Source organism: Ranitomeya imitator, chromosome 2 (assembly GCF_032444005.1).
Source record: "Ranitomeya imitator isolate aRanImi1 chromosome 2, aRanImi1.pri, whole genome shotgun sequence".
NCBI lineage: Eukaryota > Metazoa > Chordata > Amphibia > Anura > Dendrobatidae > Ranitomeya > Ranitomeya imitator.
In genome coordinates, this window is record NC_091283.1 from 331,322,142 (window position 1) to 331,344,697 (window position 22,556).

At 43.9% G+C, this 22,556-nt stretch overlaps 1 pseudogene; it reads right to left on the reverse strand.

The window, feature by feature from the left end:
* Window positions 1-6,490: 6,490 nt before the first annotated feature.
* On the reverse strand, window positions 6,491-15,604 carry LOC138666497 (gastrula zinc finger protein XlCGF17.1-like; annotated as a pseudogene).
* Window positions 15,605-22,556: the final 6,952 nt, after the last annotated feature.

Below are 22,556 nucleotides of genomic sequence, written 5' to 3' on the forward strand. Positions count from 1 at the left end.
TCTAGAAAGTGTCAAACATGCGGGGTGGGTCTGCGAGCTCCCAATTGAGCAGTGAAAAAAAAAACTCGCCGAGTAACAAGGATCCCAAGCTCACTGATGCTCGAGCGAGTAACGAGTAGTGACGGGCATGCTCACTTATCACTAGTATCGACTAACAAAATTGGTTCTATACAAACTGTGCTCTCTAAGGAGTCTGTAGAAACTTTAGTGCAATGCGGTCTAAACTTTAAACTTAAAAATTGGAAACTTTTGGGCATTACACCAATTGGAGAATTTATTATTATTATTATTATTATTATACATTTATTGAGAATAGTATGAAAAAGAGGAATGAACCTCCTTCTCTTCATTTAGAATTAAATATGATCTACCCCATAAAGACTTCTATAAGTAGCTGACAATCAGACATCTGACAGAGTGGAGGAATCATGGCTTTGCACCTTCTTCCAAGTAATCTGTGCTAATTAATCCGGCACCGCAGAGTAAAGCGTTATCATTAAACTATATCTGTATTATGGAAAATACTCTACCTTCTCTTACCACATATCTGCAAAAATGGGAAAAACACCTAAAATGTGCAGTTACACCAGATCAATAGCAAATGTTCTTCTCGGCTAGTAGAAACCAATCTAAAGGTACAAATCACTTGGAGAATTACTATCTAGATGGTATTTACTCAAAATTTTCCACAACTCAATGAATACATGGTCAATTTTGCAAGTTTTCCCACCAACAAAGATTAGAGTGGCCTGTTATTTATCATAGGTACACTTCAACTGTGAGACACAGAATCTAAAATCATATCCAGAAAATCACACTGAATGATTTTTACATAATTAAACTGCATTTCATTGCATGAAATAAGTATTTGATCACTGTCCAACCTGCAAGAATTCTGGCTCTCGCAGACCTGTTAGTTTTTCTTTAAATTGAACCTAGCACTAAATTTTTAGTATTTAACTTAAAAGCACAAGTACAAATATCAATAATTTGACAAAAAAATGATAAGGTATAAAAGGAGTTGGAGAAAACTCCCTTCCTTGGCACGAGCAACTCAACTGAGCCGACTGCAGCTGAAGTTGCCTCCAGGGGAATGCCCAAGCTCCTCTCCTCTGCTCTGCTGATATCACTCTTCCATTATGCATTGCACCAAGGGACCGTGAGCAGAGGTCTGTAACTAAAGGTACCTTCACACATAACGATATTGTTAATGATATCGTTGCTATTTGTGACGTAGCAACGATATCGTTAATGAAATCGTTATGTGTGACAGCGACCAACGATCAGGCCCCTGCTGGGAGATCGTTGGTCGCTGAATAAAGTCCAGAACTTTATTTCGTCGCTGGACTCCCTGAAGACATCGCTGGATCGGCGTGTGTGACACCGATCCAGCGATGTCTTCACTGGTAACCAGGGTAAACATCGGGTAACTAAGCGCAGGGCCGCGCTTAGTAACCCGATGTTTACCCTGGTTACCATGCTGAAAGTAAAAAAAAACAAACACTAGATACTTACCTACCGCTGTCTGTCCTCCAGCGCTGTGCTCTGCACTCCTCCTGTACTGTCTGTGAGCCGGAAAGCAGAGCGGTGACGTCACCGCTCTGCTTTCCGGCTCACAGACAGTACAGGAGGAGTGCAGAGAAGCAGAGCGCAGCGCTGGAGGACAGACGGCTGTAGGTAAGTATCTAGTGTTTGTTTTTTTTTACTTTTAGCATGGTAACCAGGGTAAACATCGGGTTACTAAGCGCGGCCCTGCGCTTAGTTACCCGATGTTTACCCTGGTTACCGGCATCGTTGGTCGCTGGAGAGCGGTCTGTGTGACAGCTCTCCAGCGACCAAACAGCGACGCTGCAGCGATCCGGATCGTTGTCGGTATCGCTGCAGCGTCGCTAAATGTGAAGGGGCCTTAATACTGGAGCTGCTCAGCTGGGGGTAAGCTGCAGAGCAGGATCACTGGGCTGCTATGTACATTGGTAAGTATCATAATGGGAATTAGCAGTCATCCAGCGATCCTGCTCTACATCCGCTGCCACAGCACAATCCGCTCTGTGTCTGCCGAGGTCATGCACCTCCCTCTATAACTCACCAGGCAATGAGCCAGAGTGCTGCCTTTGGTTTCCTCCTTTCCCCTCCTCTACTGTGGCAATGCCTTATACCATGTTCTTGCCATGGGCTCCCTATTCCACTCACACACTGTCCAGCACTGAAGAACAGATCTTCTGATGACTCCTGCAGCTGCGGGATAGTGGTTGAGCTCCTCCGCCACCATAAGCAGGGCTGAGAGGAAAGAGATGGGGGAAACAGAAACCACCTTCTGCAAGAAGCTGTGTGTTAGATGAGAGGGGGGGGGGGTATTTATTTCCAGATTCTGTGTGTGTATATACATGTCAAATGTCTTCATATATATATATAATACAGAAAAGATAAATATCTTTGTACCGTGTTAGCCAGTAGATAGAAAAATATTTAGAATTGAGAGTCCTCAGTGGTTGATCCCTTTTAATGGCTGACAAGATGGTAACAAATTGCAAGCTTTCGAGACTACTCAGGTCTCTTAATCAGGCATAGACTAATACAAAATCTGAAGAATAACATATTTATACACAACACAGCAGAAAGATAATGCAATGGATAAGACAAGTGACGTGAAGCAGAGCTATCATTATGGGAGAGGAAAATAAACAGTTGTGTCCATAAATGTTGGAACAGTTCATAGATAAGGAGTGTGAAAGTTTTATTGTCCTCTGATTGGGGTCTAGTTCTGTGCTGTGATGCCCCCACAAGGTCTGAAGAGCAAATTCCTTAATTGATATAAAAAGACATAATTCCATGTGACACATTCATTCCTGCACTGAGTGTGTCAAAGGTTGTCATGAGTCTATACTCCAAGACTCTTCTGTCTCTCTGAGATTGTAGGTTACCTTTTAATACAATTTCATGTCCATGGTGCTGTGATCAGGGAGACAAAAATGTTTGGCCACAGGTAGATCCATTCTTTTTTCTCTTATTGTGTGGTGATGAGAGTTCATCCTTGTTCTCAGTTTTTGCCCTGTCTCCCCCATGTGCAGACCCCCAGCTGGACATTTGGTACATATAATTAAGTACACCACATTAGATGTGATGCAGATGAAAGTACTTGGGATTTTGTAGTCCTGATGTGAGTTGGGGATCTTTATCTTGTCCATGGTCATTATAAATGGACAGGTTTCACATTTTTTCTTGTTGCAAGGAAAGGTTCCTGTAGCTGTTGGAGAGGTCAGGGAGTTCCTGACAGTGATGTTTCTTAGATTTGGGGGCTACCTAAAACACAGCAGTGGGGGGTTTAGAAATATGGATTGTAAGCGGGCATCTTTTTGTAGTAAAGGTTGTAATTTCCATGCAGCACCCCTTAGTAATGTAGGACATGATTCCTTGATATTGTGGTGGCTCTTGTTATTTGGTTTTCAATTGTCCTTGGATGGTAACCCTGATTCAAAAAGGTCAGTTGTGTCCTGAATGTAGCTGGGTGTATCCTTTACCAGTGGTTTAAGAATACCCTCTACCAATCCAGATACCTAATCACTAAGGGTGCCCACACATGATATAATTGGTCTTCCTGGATTTCCAGATTTGTGGATTTTGGGAAGCATGTAGAATGTTCCTATTCTTGGACTTTCTGGTATCAGGTCATTGGCTCTTATGGATTCGTCAGGCAGACAAGATACCAACTTGTTTAGTTCCTTGTAATAATCCTGTGTAGGATCTGACTCCAATTTTTTGTAGTAACATGTGTCCATAAGTTGTCTGTTCGCTTCCTTCATATAGTTTGATGTGTTCATCATGACAATTGCACCAACCTTGTCAGCGGGTGTAATAATGATTTCTTTGTTGGTTTTCAGAGACTGTATGGCCTTTCTCTCCTGGGCACGGATGTTGTTTGCTTGTCTCCTGTTAGTGTCTAAGATGGTGGATTTTATCAAATGTATGAAGGAGTCTATATATTTATCTAAATGAGGGTTGCGTCCAGGTGGAGAGAGCATGAGTGTATAGTGTATGTAAAAACTGTATGTAAAAGTGTGCAGTGTGTATGTATATATGTGGGTATATGTATATATGTGTGTGTGTGTATGTATGAGTGAATATACAGTATGTGTGTATTTCTATATATGTGTGTGCGTGTGTATATATATATATATATACATATATATATATATATAATTCCATACACTGCTCAAAAAAATAAAGGGAACACGAAAATACCACATCCTAGATATCACTGAATGAAATATTTCAGTTGCAAATCTTTATTCATTACATAGTGGAATGTGTTGAGAATAAAACATAAAAATGATCAATGTAAATTAAAATTAATATCCCATGAAGATCTGGATTTGGAATGATACTCAAAATCAAAGTGGAAAATCAAATTACAGGCTGCTCTAACTTCAGTGGAAATGCCTCAAGACAAGGAAATGATGCTCAGTAGTGTGTGTGGCTTCCATGTGCCTATATGACCTCCTTACAGTGCCTGGGCATAGTCCTGATGAGGAGGCGGATGTTCTCTTGAGGGTCTCCTCCCAGACCTGGACTAAAGCATCCGCCAACTCCTGGACAGTCTGTGGTGCAACGTGACACTGGTGCGAGATAAAAATAAGCTGATGCGTTTCAGGCGGTACTGCCCTTAGTCATAGCATAATAAGGACACATTACCACACAATATACAGTACAAAGGCACATAATATAAGGCTACAAGTATTGTTGTATTTTTACAATTTGTATTTGCAATATTGTGTATAGTCTTAGTGGCTATAACATATGTATAACACTCAGGTTGGACAGGGTGTTGACTTTGTCCAATGGGTACTCAGGTATTTGATATATGGTTCATTGACATGTATTGTGATTGGTTGTAGCCTTATATTATGTGCCTTTATATATTGTGTTGCAATGTGTCTTTATTATGCTATGACTAAGGGCAGTACTGCCTGAAACGCGTCAGCTTGTTTTATGATGGACTAATAAAGGACAAGATTTTTATTCTATCTTTCATCTCCTCCATTCAATGCTTGCATGAGCTGGACAAGTGAGTGATTTACAATAAGATAAATAAATAGTCAGAGCAACACAAATATATGAAGACAACAATAAACCCCCACTAAGACTATTAACCCATTATCTACCAATGTCCTTTTTTTGGAACGCCTAATCTTTAGCTTCCAGCAACTAAGATTTTATAATTTTTATAATTAGGTCCAAATTTTTGTGTTGTGTTTGTAAAATGAATGTTTTCAAAATAGGAAATCATGTCATTGTCATTTTTAATTGAATATTGGGACGCCCTTTTCTGTAAAATCTGTACTTTTAATTTTAATTTGGCAAGTAATGGGTTAATGGAAAAAAGGGAAATCAAAGAGTATATTGGACTAAAAAAATATACATTTTATTAAAAAATAAACATTTGCATAAAATAAAACAGAGTATCTCCGCTAATGCAGGGAAACACAGGGAAGCAAAGAGAAAGTATCACAAGAGCACATTAACCCCTTCATGACCTTGGGATTTTCCCGTTTTTTCCGTGTTCGTTTTTCGCTCCCCTCCTTCCCAGAGCCATAACTTTTTTATTTTTCCGTCAATATGGCCATGTGAGGGCTTATTTTTTGCGGGACGAGTTGTACTTTTGAACGACATCATTGGTTTTACCATGTCTTGTACTAGAAAACAGGAAAAAAATTCCAAGTGCGGTGAAACTGCAAAAAAAAGTGCAATCCCACTCTTGCTTTTTGTTTGGCTTTTTTTGCTAGGTTCACTAAATGCTAAAACTGACCTAATATTATGATTCTCCAGGTCATTACGAGTTCAAAGACACCAAAAAAGTCTAGGTTCTCTTTTATCTAAGTGGTGAAAAAAAATTCCAAACTTTGGTAAAAAAAAAAAAGAAAGAAAAATAATTGCGCCATTTTTCGTGATCTGGGGTCGGTTGAGGGCTTATTTTTTGCGTTCCAAGCTGACGTTTTTATTGATACCACTTTTGTGCAGATACATTCTTTTGATCGCCCATTATTGCATTTTAATGCAATGTTGCGGTGACCAAAAAAAAAGGAATTACGGCATTTCAATTTTTTTTCTCGCTACGCTGTTTAGTGATCAGGTTAATGCTTTTTTTATTGATAGATCGGGTGATTCTGAACACGGCGAAATGAAATATGTGTAGGTTTGATTTTTTTTAATTTTTTTTATTTTGAATGGGGCGAAAGGGGGATGATTTAAATTTTTATTTTTTTTCACATTTTTTTTTTACTTTTTTTTTTTTTTTTTAACTTTTGCCATGCTTCAATAGCCTCCATGGAAGGCTAGAAGCTGGCACAACTCGATCGGCTCTGCGACATAGCAGCGATCATCAGATTGCTGCTATGTAGCTGAATTACAGGCTTGCTATAAGCGCCAACCACAGGGTGGCGCTCACAGCGAACCGGCATCAGTAGCCATAGAGGTCTCAAGGACCTCAAGGACATTACGAAAATGAAAAAGGCTTCTCCCATGTGTGACTGCTCTGATGTGCAACAATAAGCTCTTTCCAGCTAAAACATTTCCCACATTCTGAACAGGAAAAAGGCTTCTCCTCCCCGGGTGAGTTCTATGGTGCCTAACCAAATCTAATTTCCAGTTAAAATGTTTCCCACATTCTGAACAGGAAAAAGGCATCTCCTTCGTGTGAGTTCTATGGTGATTAACCAAATCTGATTTCTGGATAAAACATTTCCCACATTTTATAGAAATATATGAAGCGGTATAGAGGTACCTGCAGCAGATTTAAACAATCACCACAAAATTGTAAAGAAAAGACATCAAATACAGAGAAAAATCGCGCTGGTAACACCCAAGAAACGTCTTTGAGCCGAAAGATCCCCCTGAATTAGATCTTTCGGCTCAAAGACGTTTCTTGGGTGTTACCAGCGCGATTTTTCTCTGTATTTGATTTCCCACATTTTGAACATGAAAAAGGCTTCTCCCCTGTGTGAGTTCTTTGGTGAGTAGCAAAATGTAATTTACATGCAAAACATTTCCCACATTCTAAACAGGAAAAAAGGCTTCTCCCCTGTGTGAGATCTCTGGTGACGAACAATATTCACTTGCTAGTTAAAACATTTCCCACTTTCTGAACAGGAAAAAAGGTTCTCTCCTGTGTGAGCTCTCTGGTGGATAACAAAATGTGATCTATTTTGTAAAACATTTCCCACATTCTGAACAGGAAAAAGGCTTCTCTTCTGTGTGGGTTCTTTGGTGTTCTACAAGATGCCCTTTATAGGTAAAACATTTCCCACATTCTGAACATGAAAAAGGCTTCTGTCCTGTGTGAGTTCTATGGTGATTAACCAAGTCTGATTTCTGGATAAAATATTTCCCACATTCTGAACAGGAAAAAGGCTTCTCTTCTGTGTGAGTTATTTGGTGTGTAACAAGATTACCTTTATGGTTAAAACATTTCCCACATTCTGAACAGGAAAAAGGCTTCTCCCCTGTGTGAGTTCTTTGGTGTGTAACAAAATGTGATTTGCTGTTGAAACATATCCTACATGCTGAACATGAAAATTACTTCTTTGCTTTAGGAGCAGTTGTTTTTTAATGCCTCTTTTGTGACTTTGATGTTCCTTAGTAGCCAGTAATGAATCAGAAGATGGGACCTGTTTCATAGGATCAGATGATAGATCTATGCTGTGAATGGATGATGATATATCTGGCGTAATGGCATTCACTTCAGTTGTATCTTGTAGGATCTCAAGATCATCAGATTTAAAAATTGAAGATGTCAACTGTCTCTCTAATCTGGTACAGTCATCTGATAAGATAAAAAAACAATTATTTTTTTATAAAATATCCTTGAGTTTTATATTTTTGAACATGTCTGCTTAAACTGTCCATAAAAATGGCAAGCTATGTTATTATTATTATTTATTTATATAGCACCATTAATTCCATGGTGCTGTACATGAGAAAGGGGTTACATACTTCGGCCTCACTCAATGGTCTTCTACAGCCACCCACAAAGATGGCCACACACTGGACCTCATCTTCACCCTCCTCTGCTCCCTATCTAACCTCTCTAACTCACCTCTTCCTCTCTCTGACCACAACCTTCTCACATTCTCTTCCCTCTCTACTCCATGTCTACAATCCCCACACCACAAACTTTCACACCCTCGCAGAAATCTTAAACACCTTGACCTACACTCATTCTCTGAATCCCTCCTCCCTCTCACAGATATAAGTTCTTTACACAATGCGGATGACGCTGCTGTAGCTTTGGAATCTGTTGCCCCACTTACACATACCAAAGCTCGCAAAATCAACAGACATCCCTGGCACACCAGCCTGACCAAAGAGCTGAGGCGAGCTTCCAGGGCTGCTGAGCGCAGATGGAAAAGATCCCACTCCAACGAGCACTTCATCGCATTCAAACAGTCCCTCACTACTTTCAAGGCCACACTTGCCACAGCTAAACAAACCTACTTCTCATCTCTCATATCCTCCCTGTCTCACAACCCTAAACAGTTATTCAACACCTTCAATTCTCTCCTCCGTCCCCCAGCACCTCCTCCCTCCCCACTCATCTCAGCTGAAGACTTTGCCTCATTTTTCAAGCAGAAGATTGAGAACATCAGAGACAGTTTTGGTCAACAACCCCCAGAGCCCTTCCTCCCGACTTCCCAGCCCTCCACCTCCAAAACCAACTTCTCCACCATTACAGAAGATCCATTCTCCACTCTACTCTCAAGATCACATCTCACCACCTGTGCACTTGACCTGATCCCATCCCACTTCATCTCAAACCTCAACACAGTCTTCATCCCAACCCTAAGCCATCTCTTCAACCTATCACTAACAACTGGTGTTTTCCCCTCAAGCTTTAAACATGCCTCTGTCACACCTATCCTCAAAAAGCACTCTCTTGACCCATCCTATGTATCTAGCTATCGCCCTATATCACTTCTCCCCTATGCCTTCAAGCTACTGGAACAACACGTCTACATTGAACTGTCCTCCCATCTCTCTTCTTGCTCCCTCTTCGACCGCTTACAATCTGGCTTCCGTTCATGCCACTCCACTGAAACTGCCCTTACTAAGGTCACCAATGACCTCTTAACCGCCAAAAGCAAGCAACACTACTCTGTCCTCCTCCTCCTGAACCTGTCGGCTGCCTTTTAAACAGTGGACCATTCCCTATTATTACAGACTCTCTCATCCCTTGGCATCACAGACGTGGCCCTATCCTGGATCTCTTCATACCTAACAGACCGGACATTCAGCGTCTCCCACTCACACACCCCCTCCTCACCTCGCCCCCTATCTGTCAGAGTCCCACAAGGTTCAGTCCTAGGGCCCCTGCTCTTCTCCATTTACACCTTTGGCCTGGGACAGCTCATAGAATCTCATGGCTTTCAGTATCATCTCTATGCTGATGACACACAGATCTACATCTCTGGACCAGATATCACCACCCTACTAACCAGAATCCCTCAATGTCTGTCCACTATTTCATCCTTCTTCTCCGCTAGATTTCTTAACATGGACAAAACAGAATTCATCATCTTTCCCCCATTTCACGTGACCCCCCCCAACGAACCTATCCATTACAGTAAAAGGCTGCCCACTCTCCCCATTCCCACAAGCTCGCTGTCTCGGGGTAATCCTTGACGCTGATCTCTCCTTCAAACCACATATCCAAGCCCTTTCCACTTCCTGCTGACTTCAACTCAAAAATATTTCACGAAACCGTTCATTCCTCAACCAAGGATCTGCAAAAACCCTAGTCCATGCCCTCATCATCTCTCGCCTTTACTACTGCAACCTCCTACTCTGTAGCCTCCCCTCGAACACTCTCGCACCCCTCCAATCTATTCTAAACTCTGCTGCCCAACTAATCCACCTGTCCCCCTGCTATTCCCCAGCTTCTCCCCTCTGTCAATCCCTTCACTGGCTCCCCTTTGCCCAGAGACTCCAGTACAAAACCCTAACCATGACATACAAAGCCATCCACAACCTGTCTCCTCCATACATCTATGACCTCGTCTCCTGGTACTTTCCTGCACGCAACCTCCGATCCTCACAAGATCTCCTTCTCTATTCCCCTTATCTCCTCTTCCCACAATCGCATACAAGATTTCTCTCGCGCATCACCCCTACTCTGGAACTCTCTACCACAACATATCAGACTCTCACCTACCATCGAAACCTTCAAAAAGAGCCTGAAGACCCACCTCTTCCGACAAGCCTATAACCTGCAGTAACCACTGATCGACCAAACCACTGCATGACCAGCTCTACCCTCGCCTACTGTATTCTCACCCATCCCGTGTAGATTGTGAGCCTTCGCGGGCAGGGTCCTCGCTCCTCCTGTACTAGTTATGAATTGTATTTAAGATTATTGTACTTGTTTTTATTATGTATACCCCTCCTCACGTGTAAAGCACCATGGAATAAATGGCGCTATAATAATAAATAATAATAGATATCGTTTACAGTAAACAAGTTTACAGTGACAGACTGGTACAGAGGGGAGAGGACCCTGCCCTTGCGGACTTACATTCTATGGGATAGTGGGGAAGAGGCAGAAGGTAGGGGGCGAGGCGGCAGCTCTGACAATGGCGATGCGGCGGTTCTGGCGATGGCGAGGTGGCAGAATGGTTATTGCAGGCTGTAGGCTTTCTTGAAGAGATGGGTTTTCAGGTTCCGTCTGAAGGATCCAAGGGTGGTGGATAATCAGACGTGTTGAGGCATGGAATTCCAGAGGATGGGGGATATTCGGGAGAAATCTTGTAGGAGGTTGTGTGAGGAACAAATAAGTGTGGAGGAGAGTAGGAGGTCTTGGGAGGATCGGAGATTACGTGAGGGAAGATATTGGCAGATTAGTTCAGAGATATAGGGAGGGGACAGGTTGTGGATGGCTTTGTAGATCAGTGTTAGTAATTTGAACTGGATTCGTTGGGGAATTGGGAGCCAGTGGAGGTATTTGCAGAGGGGAGAAGCAGGGGAGTAGTGAGGAGAGAGATGGATTAGCTGGGCAGCAGAGTTGAGGACAGACTGGAGCGGTGCAAGAGAGTTAGCGGATAGGCCACAGAGGAGGCTGCTGCAGTAGTCGAGACGGGAGATGATGAGGGCAGGAACAGATTCTGGCAATATTTTTGAGTTGGAGGCGACATGAGGTGGCAAGAGTTTGGACGTGCTGTTTGAAGGACAGGGCAGAGTCGAGAGTTACCCCGAGGCAGCGGATTTCAGGTGCGGGAGAGAGCGTGATGCCGTTTACCATAATAGACAGATCAGGTAGGGGGGATACATGAGATGGGGGAAAGATGATGAGTTCAGTTTTGTTTACATTGAGTTTTAGGAAGCGAGAGGTGAAGAAGGAGGATATGGCTGACAGACACTTCGGGATTCTGGACAGCAGAGAGGTGACATCTGGGCCAGAGAGGTAGATCTGAGTGTTGTCCGCATACAGGTGGTACTGGAAGCCGTGGGACTTTATGAGTTGTCCTAGCCCAAGAGTATAGATGGAAAAAAGTAGGGGCCCTAGGACAGAACCTTGAGGGACTCCAACAGAGAGAGGGCAGGATGAGGAGGTGGTGTGGGAGTGGGAAACGCTAAATGTGTGGTCAGAAAGGTATGAGGCAATCCAGGACAGGACAGGACAAGGTCTTTGATGTAAAGGGAAGAAAGAATCTGTAGCAGTAGGCAGTGATCAACTGTATCGAAAGCAGAGGACAGGTCAAGAAGGAGGAGGATAGAGAACTGTCTGTTAGCTTTGGCTGTGAGTAAGTCATTAGTAATTTTTGTCAGGGCAGTTTCAGTGGTGTGGTGGGGGCGAAAGCCAGATTGGAGGTTGGCTGGCGGAAGCCAGATTTGAGCATGGACATGTTGCTCAAGGAGATTTGAAGCAAATGGGAGCAGTGATATGGGGCGGTAGCTGGGCATAGCAGTTGGGTCAAGGTTAGTTTTTTTGAGGATGGGTGTGATGATGGCATGTTTGAAGGCAGAGGGGAAGGCACCAGAAGATAGCGATAGGTTGAAGAGATGGGTTGGGGCTGGAATGAGATTGTTAGTGAGGTTGGGGAACAGGTGGGAGGGGATGGAGTCAAGTGCACAGTTGGTGAGGTGTGATTTGGAAAAGAGGCGAGTAAGCTCTCCTTCAGTGATGTTGGAGAGAGAGGTTATTAGGGAAGGGCAGAGGTCTGGTATATGGAGTGGTTAGGTGGGTGGAACAGTTAGGGTTTGCCTTGTTGGGTTGATCTTGTCTTTGAAGTAGGTGGCAAAGTCCTCGGAGGAGATGAGGGGAGTTGGAGGAGGCAGTGGTGGGTCGAGGAGGGAGTTAAATGTGCTGAATAGTTGTTTTGGGTTGTAGGATACTCAAGATACAAGGTTAGTGAAATAGGTCTTTTTAGCGGAGGTGAGGGCTAATTTGAAGTCAAATGTAGCTTGTTTGAAAGCAGTGAAGTCGTCTGGCAGGCGTGTTTTCTTCCAACGCCGCTCTGCAACCCTGGATGCTTCTCAAAGTTTTTTTGAGAGATTGATATGCCAAGGTTGCCTATTGGTTCGTCACACTGTGCCATGCATGAGAGGGACGACTGAGTCTATGGCTGATGTGAAAGTGGAGTTATAGAACGCGGTGGTGCTGTCCGTGTCGTGGAGTGAAGATATGGAGGACAGGGGTAGGCGAGAGTCTGAGAGTCTGAATGTCTAGATGTGCGAGGTTTCTGCGAGGATGTGGTAATGGCTGGACATGGGGGGCAGGTGAGGAGGACAAGGATGAGAAGGTGAGTAGATGGTGGTCAGATAGGGAGAAGGGAGGGGTTGTGTGATTAGATAGGGAACAGAGGCGGGTGAAGATGAGGTCTAACGTATGTCCATCTGTGTGGGTGGCTTGGAGGACCACTGAGTGAGTCCAAAGGATGAAGTAAGGGCCAGTAGCTTGGAGGCTGCTGGCTGGTGGGTGTCAGTAGGGATATTAAAGTCACCCATGATGATGGTGGGGATGTCAGCGGAGAGGAAGTGAAGGAGCCAGGTGGAGAATTGGTCGATGAAGGCAGTGGCTGAGCCCGGTGGTCGGTATATGACAGCCATTTGGAGATTGGAGGGAGCGTAGATATGGACAGAGTGAACCACGAAAGAAGGGAGGATAAGGGAGTGTGGAGGTTGGATAGGGATGAAAAAGCAGTTTTTAGAAAGAAGGATACTCACTCCTCCACCATGTCTGTTGCCAGAGCGAGGAGTGTGGGTAAATTGGAGGCCACCTTAACTCAGTGCTGCAGGCGAGGCCGTATCAGGGTGGGTCAGCCAGGTCTCAGTGAGGGCCAGGAAGGAAAAGTTTCGGAAAGTAAAGAGATCATGGATCACGTGGAGCTTGTTGCATATAGAGCGGGCATTCCAAAGTGCCCCAGAGAGGGGAAGCAGGGGGGTGGGGGTCAGTGGCACAGATTTTAAGTGTGAGGGGTTGCGATAGTTTCTCATAGTGTGAGAATAGGGTGAGGATTAGTGATGAATGAGGCGGGGGGCAGGGTTGGGGGATGTGTTGCCAGCAGTGAGAATAAGCGGAGAAAGAAGCAGGTGGGTGAAGGAGAGTGATTGGCTTTTATTATAGTTTGGTAGTAGAGGTCTGAGGTTAGAGAGCAGGTCTGCAGATGAAGCGAGGTGGGGGGTAAGAGAGAGGGGAGATAGTTATGTGGTTTGAGGGTGTGAGCGTATGGGGTTAGTGGAGGAGAGTGAGCATTAGTGGAGCAAAAACGGTGGGGGAAATGTGAGCATGGTTAAAGAGCAGGGGAGAAAAAGAAAGGCTACTAAATTTAGAAGGCAGTGATTAGTCTTACCATCTGGCTGATTTCTGGACTATTTCGGGTATATTTCAGATGATACACTTAAAATATGTCACTTGAAATTATGTCACATCTGACTAAAGTCTGATCTGACCCGCTCCATGCAACTTATACCATTCAAATGACCAAGAAATGAAGCCAGGTGAGAGAGGGAGGGGAGGAAGGAGGTGAAGAACAGTCAACAGCAGGGACAGTTAGCTTCAGTATGTAAAAAACTTTAATTACACTATATAACAATTTTTTTTTCCTGGGTAGAAAGTGTGTTTTCCTAACCCATTATGCCTAAAATAAATAGAAGATAGTTGTTGTTCCACCAAAACTTTGCTTCTGTGCTCAGGACAATGACATTTTTGAAATTTCTTATTCAATACTGAGTAGTCTTCTAGAATATTCTTGAACTCCTAGAATTGTGCAGAAGTTTCTACAATTTTCAAGAATTATGTAGAAGTTTCTAGAAACTTTTAGAACTTTCTAGCACATTATTTGACTGTTCAATAGTAGTCACACAAGTATAAAAGCACAGGTGACTTGAACCAACATTTCGGTTTATGTTATTGCTGAGTAAGAGAATAGCGAATCATAGTTAAAGAGCAATTATTTTTTTAGATGGCATCAAGAGGTTGTTTGCGCCCAGCAGATGCATTTTGCTATGTGTGGAGAATTTATAAAGACAAGAGCGAGAAAGTATTCCATGAAAGCATGTCGTAAGATGTGCGAGGCCTACAAGACATATTTCGGCATGCCTGTCGGGGATCAAGACAAGTCCTTGGTACCTCATTTCATATGCGAATATTGCAAGAAAACTAATGAAGGTAAGTAGCACAATCGCTGCTCATTTAGATGGCAGTGCTTTATTTTGTAGAATTTCAATTATTTAGATCTAGTACAGTTTAAGGAGGAGAGAAGGTTTTTCCACCAACATAGAAGAGGATTCTTTACTGTTAGGGCAGTGAGAATCTGGAATTGCTTGCCTGAGGAGGTGGTGATGGCGAACTCAGTCGAGGGGTTCAAGAGAGGCCTGGATGTCTTCCTGGAGCAGAACAATATTGTATCATACAATTATTAGGTTCTGTAGAAGGACGTAGATCTGGGTATTTATTATGATGGAATATAGGCTGAACTGGATGGACAAATGTCTTTTTTCGGCCTTACTAACTATGTTACTATGTTACTATGTTACTATGAGTTGCAATTGACAAAATGTTCACATATGTCAATGCACTATAGTAAAATATATATTACATAATGTGTCAAATTTAATTCTTTTAAATTTATATAATTAATTATATCTGCTATGTTACAGGTTGGTACAGGGGAGAAAAGAGCCATGAAGTTTGCTATCCCGTGAATTTGGTGCAATGCTGAGCTTCTGACATCCAGGCTCAAGCAGTGGAACTTGTTGGATGAAAGCGTGCAAGCTACAGATCAGAGAAAGCGTCACCAAACATTTTCAAACTATTTCAGTTGAGATGGGTTGTGCTTCTGCAACAATGTGGCCAGTCTTTTTGAGGCTATAGGTATCACCTGTAACCTGAGTGAATGGCACCTATTGTCACGTCTGCCGCTCCCGCACCTGCCGCTTCTTCTCCTAACCACCGATATATTTACCCGGCCTTGTGTGCTCCTGCTGCTGCTGCCGTGTCTTCCGGGTCTTCCTCCGGCTCCTGGCATTCTTCTCCATGCGCGCCCGGTGTTTGTGCACGTCCTTCTTCCTTCTCGCTTCCGGTCTCTTCACCGTCTTCTGGCTCCCGTCGGGTGCGCATGCGCACTTCACCTCCTGCCTTCTGCGGCACACACACATCTCCACTGGCTGGCTCTCGGTCGCTCCGTTCCTCCTTCCTTTGATCCTGGTGGCTCCTGACCCAGAAGTTCCTCTGTACTCCTCCTATATATCAGGTAGCCTTTCCTCCTGTTCCTTGCCTGATTGTCAATTGTGTTTTGCCTTTGAGTCAGGTCCCTCACTTTCCTGCATTCCTCTATTTGCCAGTTCATCTTGTATTTTGTTCTCTCCCATTTCTTGAGCTATTTTATCCCTTCCCCTCTCTGTGAGCCCTCCAGGCCCCATTCGTACATCTCCGTTTTGTCGCTTGTCTGTCTCGTGTCCCCTGCATTTCCTGCTACTCATTTCCCCTCTCTCTGTTTATTAGTTGTCCTATCCCTGAGTCTGTGGTTCCTGCTATCCGCTTCCTCGTCTGCCTTCTCTGTTACTCCTACCTCCTGTCCCCAGGTATCAGCTTCCGCGGCAATAGTCTCCCCTGGGCCTGCCCCTAACGCTCCCTGTATAGGGGGTGGTCCACCAGGCCAGCTCACCCTTGGGAGATTCGTTGTTGCGGTCCTGTGGGTTCACTTTTCGAGTCTTTTCCTCTCCCTAGTCCAGGACCTTACAGTACAATCAGGCCATGGACCCCGCTGGTACCCCGTCGCCAACTCAAAAGGAGCTTGTATTTTTACGGGAGAATCAGACTAGGATAATGTCCTTCCTCAAAACTATGGAGTCCCGCCTCTCGGCCTTTCAGACTTCCAATCCAGGGAGTGCAGCCCAGCTGGCCAGTCTTCAACAGGAGCTTGCTCAGCAGTGTGATACCCAGGCCTACATCCTTAATTATATGGCGTCTGTGGATGACCGTCTCCTTGCTCTTCAGTCCGCTGCCTCTGCCTCGACCCAGGCCACAATTCCCCATCCGCCACCCCGCCTGGCAAAACCGCTGCGGTACAGTGGAGATCCTAAGTTATGTAGGGGGTTTCTAAATCAGTGGCAGCTACATTTTGAGTTGCTGCCACAACAATACCCCACAGATCGAGCCAAGGTGCTCTTTGTGGTGTCCCATCTGGAGGGAGAGGCTTTAGCCTGGGTGAATCCTCTTTGGGAGCAGGACAATCCATTAGTCTCACAGCTCTCCACCTTTCTCGACACCTTCCGTAAGGTTTTCGATGAGCCTAGTCGCTTGGTTTCTGCCACTGAGTCGCTCTTTAACCTTCACCAGGGTACGCTCTCTGTGGATCAATACGTCATTCAGTTCCGCACCTTATCTTCTGAGTTAGGTTGGAACAATGAAGCCTTGGTGGAAGCTTTTTGGGGTGGTCTCTCGGCTCAGATTAAGGACGAGCTGGCTGGTCGGGATACACCGACATCTTTGGAAGATCTGATCTCCTTGGCGACTCGTAATGACTTGCGCTTCCAGGAGCGTTCTCGTGAGGTCGCTAGGGAGAGATTTCCTCGAATTTCTTTGGCTACCCGTAGTCCACCTCGCTCAAGCCCATGCAGGTGGACCGACTAAAGCCTGTGGAGCAGCACCGTAAAGAGAGACTCACACAAGCTCTCTGTTTCTACTGTGGTAGTGCACCACATTTTCTGCTTTCCTGTCCCCTGAGACCGGGAAATAACTCCGCCTAGGACAGGTAAGAGAGGTCTCCCTAGGTGGCGCTGATCCCTCTCTACCCTTGACTCTTTTTGTTCTTTTACACTTGGGTTCCAAGCATGTTTCTGAAATGGCTTATGTCGATTCAGGTGCTGCCGGAAATTTCATCCAGCTCGAGGTGATCAAAAGACTTCGAATTCCTGTCAGATCCCTGGAGACTCCTCGGCAGATTGCTTCGGTCGATGGTCAACCCCTGCAGGAGTCCGTTACTCAGGTCACCGAAGAGTTGGAACTACAGATTGGAGTTCGACACCGTGAGAAAATTGTCTTTTATGCGCTTCCCTTGCTGTCGCATACATTTCTTCTCGGCCTTCCTTGGTTGAGAACGCACGAGCCTACCCTCGACTGGCGATCTGGGGACATCCTGCGTTGGGGACAATTCTGCCAAGATAAATGTTTACTTCCCGAGATGAAGATCTCTTCACGGCCAACTTCGGTGTCTCCTGATTTACCACCTGCTTATTGGGCCTTTACCGATGTCTTCAATAAAAAGGAGGCCGAGATCCTGCCTCCACATCGTCCATACGATTGCCCGATTAATCTTGTTCCTGGTTCCATTCCGCCTAGGGGTTGGATTTACCCCTTGTCCACCTCAGAGACTCAAGCTATGTCTGAATACGTCCAGGAAAATTTAGCCAGAGGCTTTATTCGTAAATCTTCTCAAGCTGGTGCAGGTTTCTTTTTCGTCAAGAAGAAAGATTGTTCCCTTCGTCCCTGCATCGACTACCGTGGTCTCAACAATATCACGATTAAGAACAAGTATCCACTTCCTCTCATTCCTGAGTTGCTCGACCGTCTCTGAGGTGCTAGGATTTTCACAAAATTGCATCTATGTGGAGCCTACAATCTCATCCGCATCCGTCCTGGTGATGAGTGGAAGGCTGCATTCAACACCCGAGATGGCCATTATGAGTATTTGGCTATGCCTTTCGGCTTGTGCAATGCACCCGCAGTTCTCCAGGAGTTTGTGAACGATGTGTTCCGGGATTTACTATATTCCTGTGTGGTGGTGTACTTAGATGATATTCTTATATTCTCTTCAGATCTCTCTACCCACTGAAGAGACGTCCGTCAAGTTCTTCAACGTCTTAGAGCGACTCGTTTGCATGCCAAGCTCGAAAAACGCGCCTTCGAACAGTGTTCTGTACCGTTCTTAGGGTATATCATATCTGACGCTGGTCTACATATGGATCCAGTAAAAGTGTACGCCGTACTGAACTGGCCGCGTCCTCAGGGGATTAAAGCAATTCAACGGTTCCTTAGCTTCGCTAATTACTACCGGTAGTTCATTCCACACTTTTCCTCTCTGTCTGGTCCTATCTCCGCACTGATCCGCAAGGGAGCAAACCATCACTCCTGGCCTCCTGAGGCCAAAAATGCTTTCCGGTCCTTGAAACAAGCCTTTGCTACAGCTCCTGTTCTCCTTTGTCCTGAGATTAACAAACCCTTCGTTCTGGAGGTGGATGCTTCTGCCATCGTAGCCCGTGCAGTTCTTTCTCAGAAGTCCTCCTCCAGTCGCCTGGTTCCCTGCAGTTTCTTTTCTAAAACCTTCTCTGCCTCCGAGAGGAACTATACTATTGGTGACAGAAAACTGCTGGCTATCAAATTAGTATTGGAGGAATGGCGGTATTTGTTGGAGGGTGCAGTACATCCTTTCAAGATCTACACAGATCACAAGAATCTGGCTTATATCCAATCAGCACAAAGACTTAATCCTTGGCAGGCCAGGTGGTCGTTGTTTTTTGCCCAATTTGATTTTGAGTTACATTTCCGTCCTGGTGACAAGAACTTCAAAGCTGACACTTTATCCAGATCCTTTCTTTCTACTGATGTCGAGGAGAGGCCTTCGCATGTCGTGGATCCAAACAGGGTTATCTTGGTTGCTCCAGTTAGTTTGACTTAGTTGCCTCCAGGGAAGACTTTTGTTCAAGAGAGCAATAGGAGGCGAGTTTTACTTTGGGGTCATGCTTCCAAGCTGGCTGGTCATGTCGGTTTCAAGAAGACTCTCATGCTGGTTTTACGATACTATTGGTGGCCGTCTCTTCCTCTCGACGTCTGAAGTTTTGTCGCTTCCTGTCCCTTGTGTGCCAAGAACAAGGTTCCAAGGTATCCTCCCTCAGATCTTTTGCATCGGCTTCCTCAATGATCTACCTCCGTCGTCTGGTCACACGTTATCTTTGTAGTCGTGGATCGATTTTCAAAGATGGCTCATTTTGTCCCTCTTCCTTGTTTTTACCCTCTGCCTCCAAATTGGCGAAAATCTTCATCGTTCATATTTTTAGGATTCACGGCTTTCCTCAGCATATAGTTTCAGACAGAGGAGTCCAGTTCACCTCGCGCTTCTAGCGTGCATTATGCAAACTAATGGATGTGACACTAGATTACTCCTCTGCCTAAGTAATAGCAATTGGATACTCTAAAACATAACCTTTAATAGGTTCATTAAAATTCAAATTGAAAAGGAAAAACGACGGGAACAAAAAAGGGGACCCTAGTGAGATGTTGTGCCCTTACCCAACACAGAAAAGGAAAACAACAAAGGTATATACTATATACAGTGGAGAGGACACACAGGTATATACTATATACAGGAGGAGATGACCTACAGGTATATACAGGGGAGAGGCCACAGGTATATGCTATACACAGGGGAGAAGACACACAGGTATATACTATATACAAGGGAGAGGACACAGGTATATACTGTATACAGGAGGAGATGACACAGGTATATACTATATACTGGGGAGAGGACACAGGTATATACTGTATACAGGAGAGATGACACAGGTATATACTGTATACAGGAGGAGATGACACAGAGGTATATACTATATACAAGGGAGAGGAAAAACAGGTATATACTGTATATAGGGAATAGGACAAACAGATATATACTATATACAGGGGAGAGGACACACAGGTATATACTATATACAGGAGATGACATACAGGTATATACTATATAAAGAGGAGATGACACACAGGTATATACTATATACAGGGGAGATGACACACAGGTATATACTATATACAGGGGAGAGGATACACAGGTATATACTATATACAGGGGAGAGGACACACTGGTATATACTATATACAGGGGAGAGGACACACAGGTATATACTATTTACAGGAGGAGATGACATACAGGTATACACAGGGGATAGGCCACAGGTATATACTATATACAGGGGAGAAGACACACAAGTATATACTATATACAGGAGGAGATGACATACAGGTATATACTGTATAAAGGGGAGAGGACACCCAGGTATATACTATATACAGGAGGAGAGGACATACAGGTACATACAGGGGAGAGGCCACAGGTATATACTATATACAGGGGAGAAGACACACAGGTATATACTATATACAGGAGGAGATGACACAGGTACAGTTATATGAAAAAGTTTTGGCACCCCTATTAATCTTAAGCTTAATGTTTTATAAAAATTGTTTTTTTTTGCAACAGCTATATCTAATAACTGTTGGACACAGTAATGTTTCTGCATTGAAATGAAGTTTATTGTACTAACAGAAAATTTGCAATCTGCATTCAAACAAAATTTGACAGGTGTATAAGTATGGGCACCCCACCAGAAAAGTGACATTAATATTTAGTAGATCCTCCATTTGCAAAAATAACAGCCTCTAGTTGCTTCCTGTAGCTTTTAATGAGTTCCTGGATGAAGGTATTTTTGACCATTCCTCTTTACAAAACAATTCCAGTTCAGTTAAGTTTGATGGTCGCCGAGCATGGACAGCCCTCTTCAAATGATCCCACAGATGTTCAATGATATTCAGGTCTGGGGACTGGGATGGCCATTCCAGAACAGTGTAATTGTTCCTCTGCATGAATGCCTGAGTAGATTTGGAGCGGTGTTTTGGATCATTGTCTTGCTGAAAGATCCATCCCCTGCGTAACTTCAACTTTGTCACTGATTCATGAACATTATTGTCAAGAATCTGCTGATACTGAGAGGAATCCATGCGTCCCTCAACTTTAACAAGATTCCCGGTGCCGGCATTTGCCACACAGCCCCAAAGCATGATGGAACCTCCACCAAATTTTACTGTGCGTAGTGTTTTTCTTGGAATGCTGTGTTTTTTGGCCGCCATGCATAACGCCTTTTTGTATGACCAACAACTCAATCTTTGTTTCATCAGTCCACAGGACCTTCTTCCAAAAAGAAATTGGCTTCTCCAAATGTGCTTTTGCATACCTCAGCCAACTCTGTTTGTGCCGTGCTTGCAGAAACGGCTTCTTTCGCATCACTCTCCCATACAGCTTCTCCTTGTGCAAAGTGCGTTGTATAATTGACCGATGCACAGTGACACCATCTGCATCAAGTTGATGCTGCAGCTCTCTGGAGGTGGTCTGAGGATTGTCCTTGACTGATCTCAACATTCTTCTTCTGACTTTCTGATGTTTTTCTTGGCCTGCCACTTCTGGCCTTAACAAGAACTGTACCTGTGTTCTTCCATTTCCTTACTATGTTCCTCACAGTGGAAATTGACAGGTTAAATCTCTAAGACAGCTTTTTGTATCCTTCCCCTGAACAACTATATTGAATAATCTTTGTTTTCAGATCATTAGACAGTTGTTTTGAGGAGGCCATGATGCCACTCTTCAGAGGAGATTCAAACAGGAGAACAACTTGCAAGTGGCCACTTTAAGTAGCTTTTCTCATGATTGCATACATCTGGCTATGAAGTTCAAAGCTCAATGAGGTTAGAAATAAAAAAAGTGCTTTAGTAAGTCAGTAAAAAGTAGTTAGGAGTATGTAAAACAAGAAAATGATAAGGGTGCCCATACTTATGCACCTGTCAAATTTTGTTTGAATGCAGATTGCACATTTTCTGTTAGTACAATAAACCTCATTTCAAGGCAGAAACATTACTGTGTCCAACAGGACACAAAGGTATATACTGTATACAGGGGAGATGACACACGTATATACAGGGCAAAGGACACAGGTATATACTATATACAGGAGGAGATGACACACAGGTATAATATTATATACAGGGGAGAGGACACAAAGGTATATACTATATACAGGGGAGATGACAGGTATATACTATATACAGGAGAGATGACACAGGTATATACTATATACAGGGGAGAGGACACACAGGTATATACTGTATACAGGAGAGATGACACACAGGTATATACTATATTCAGGAGGAGATGACACAGAGGTATATACAATATACAGAGGAGAGGACACACAGGTATATACTGTATACAGTGGAGATGACACAGGTATAAACTGTATACAGG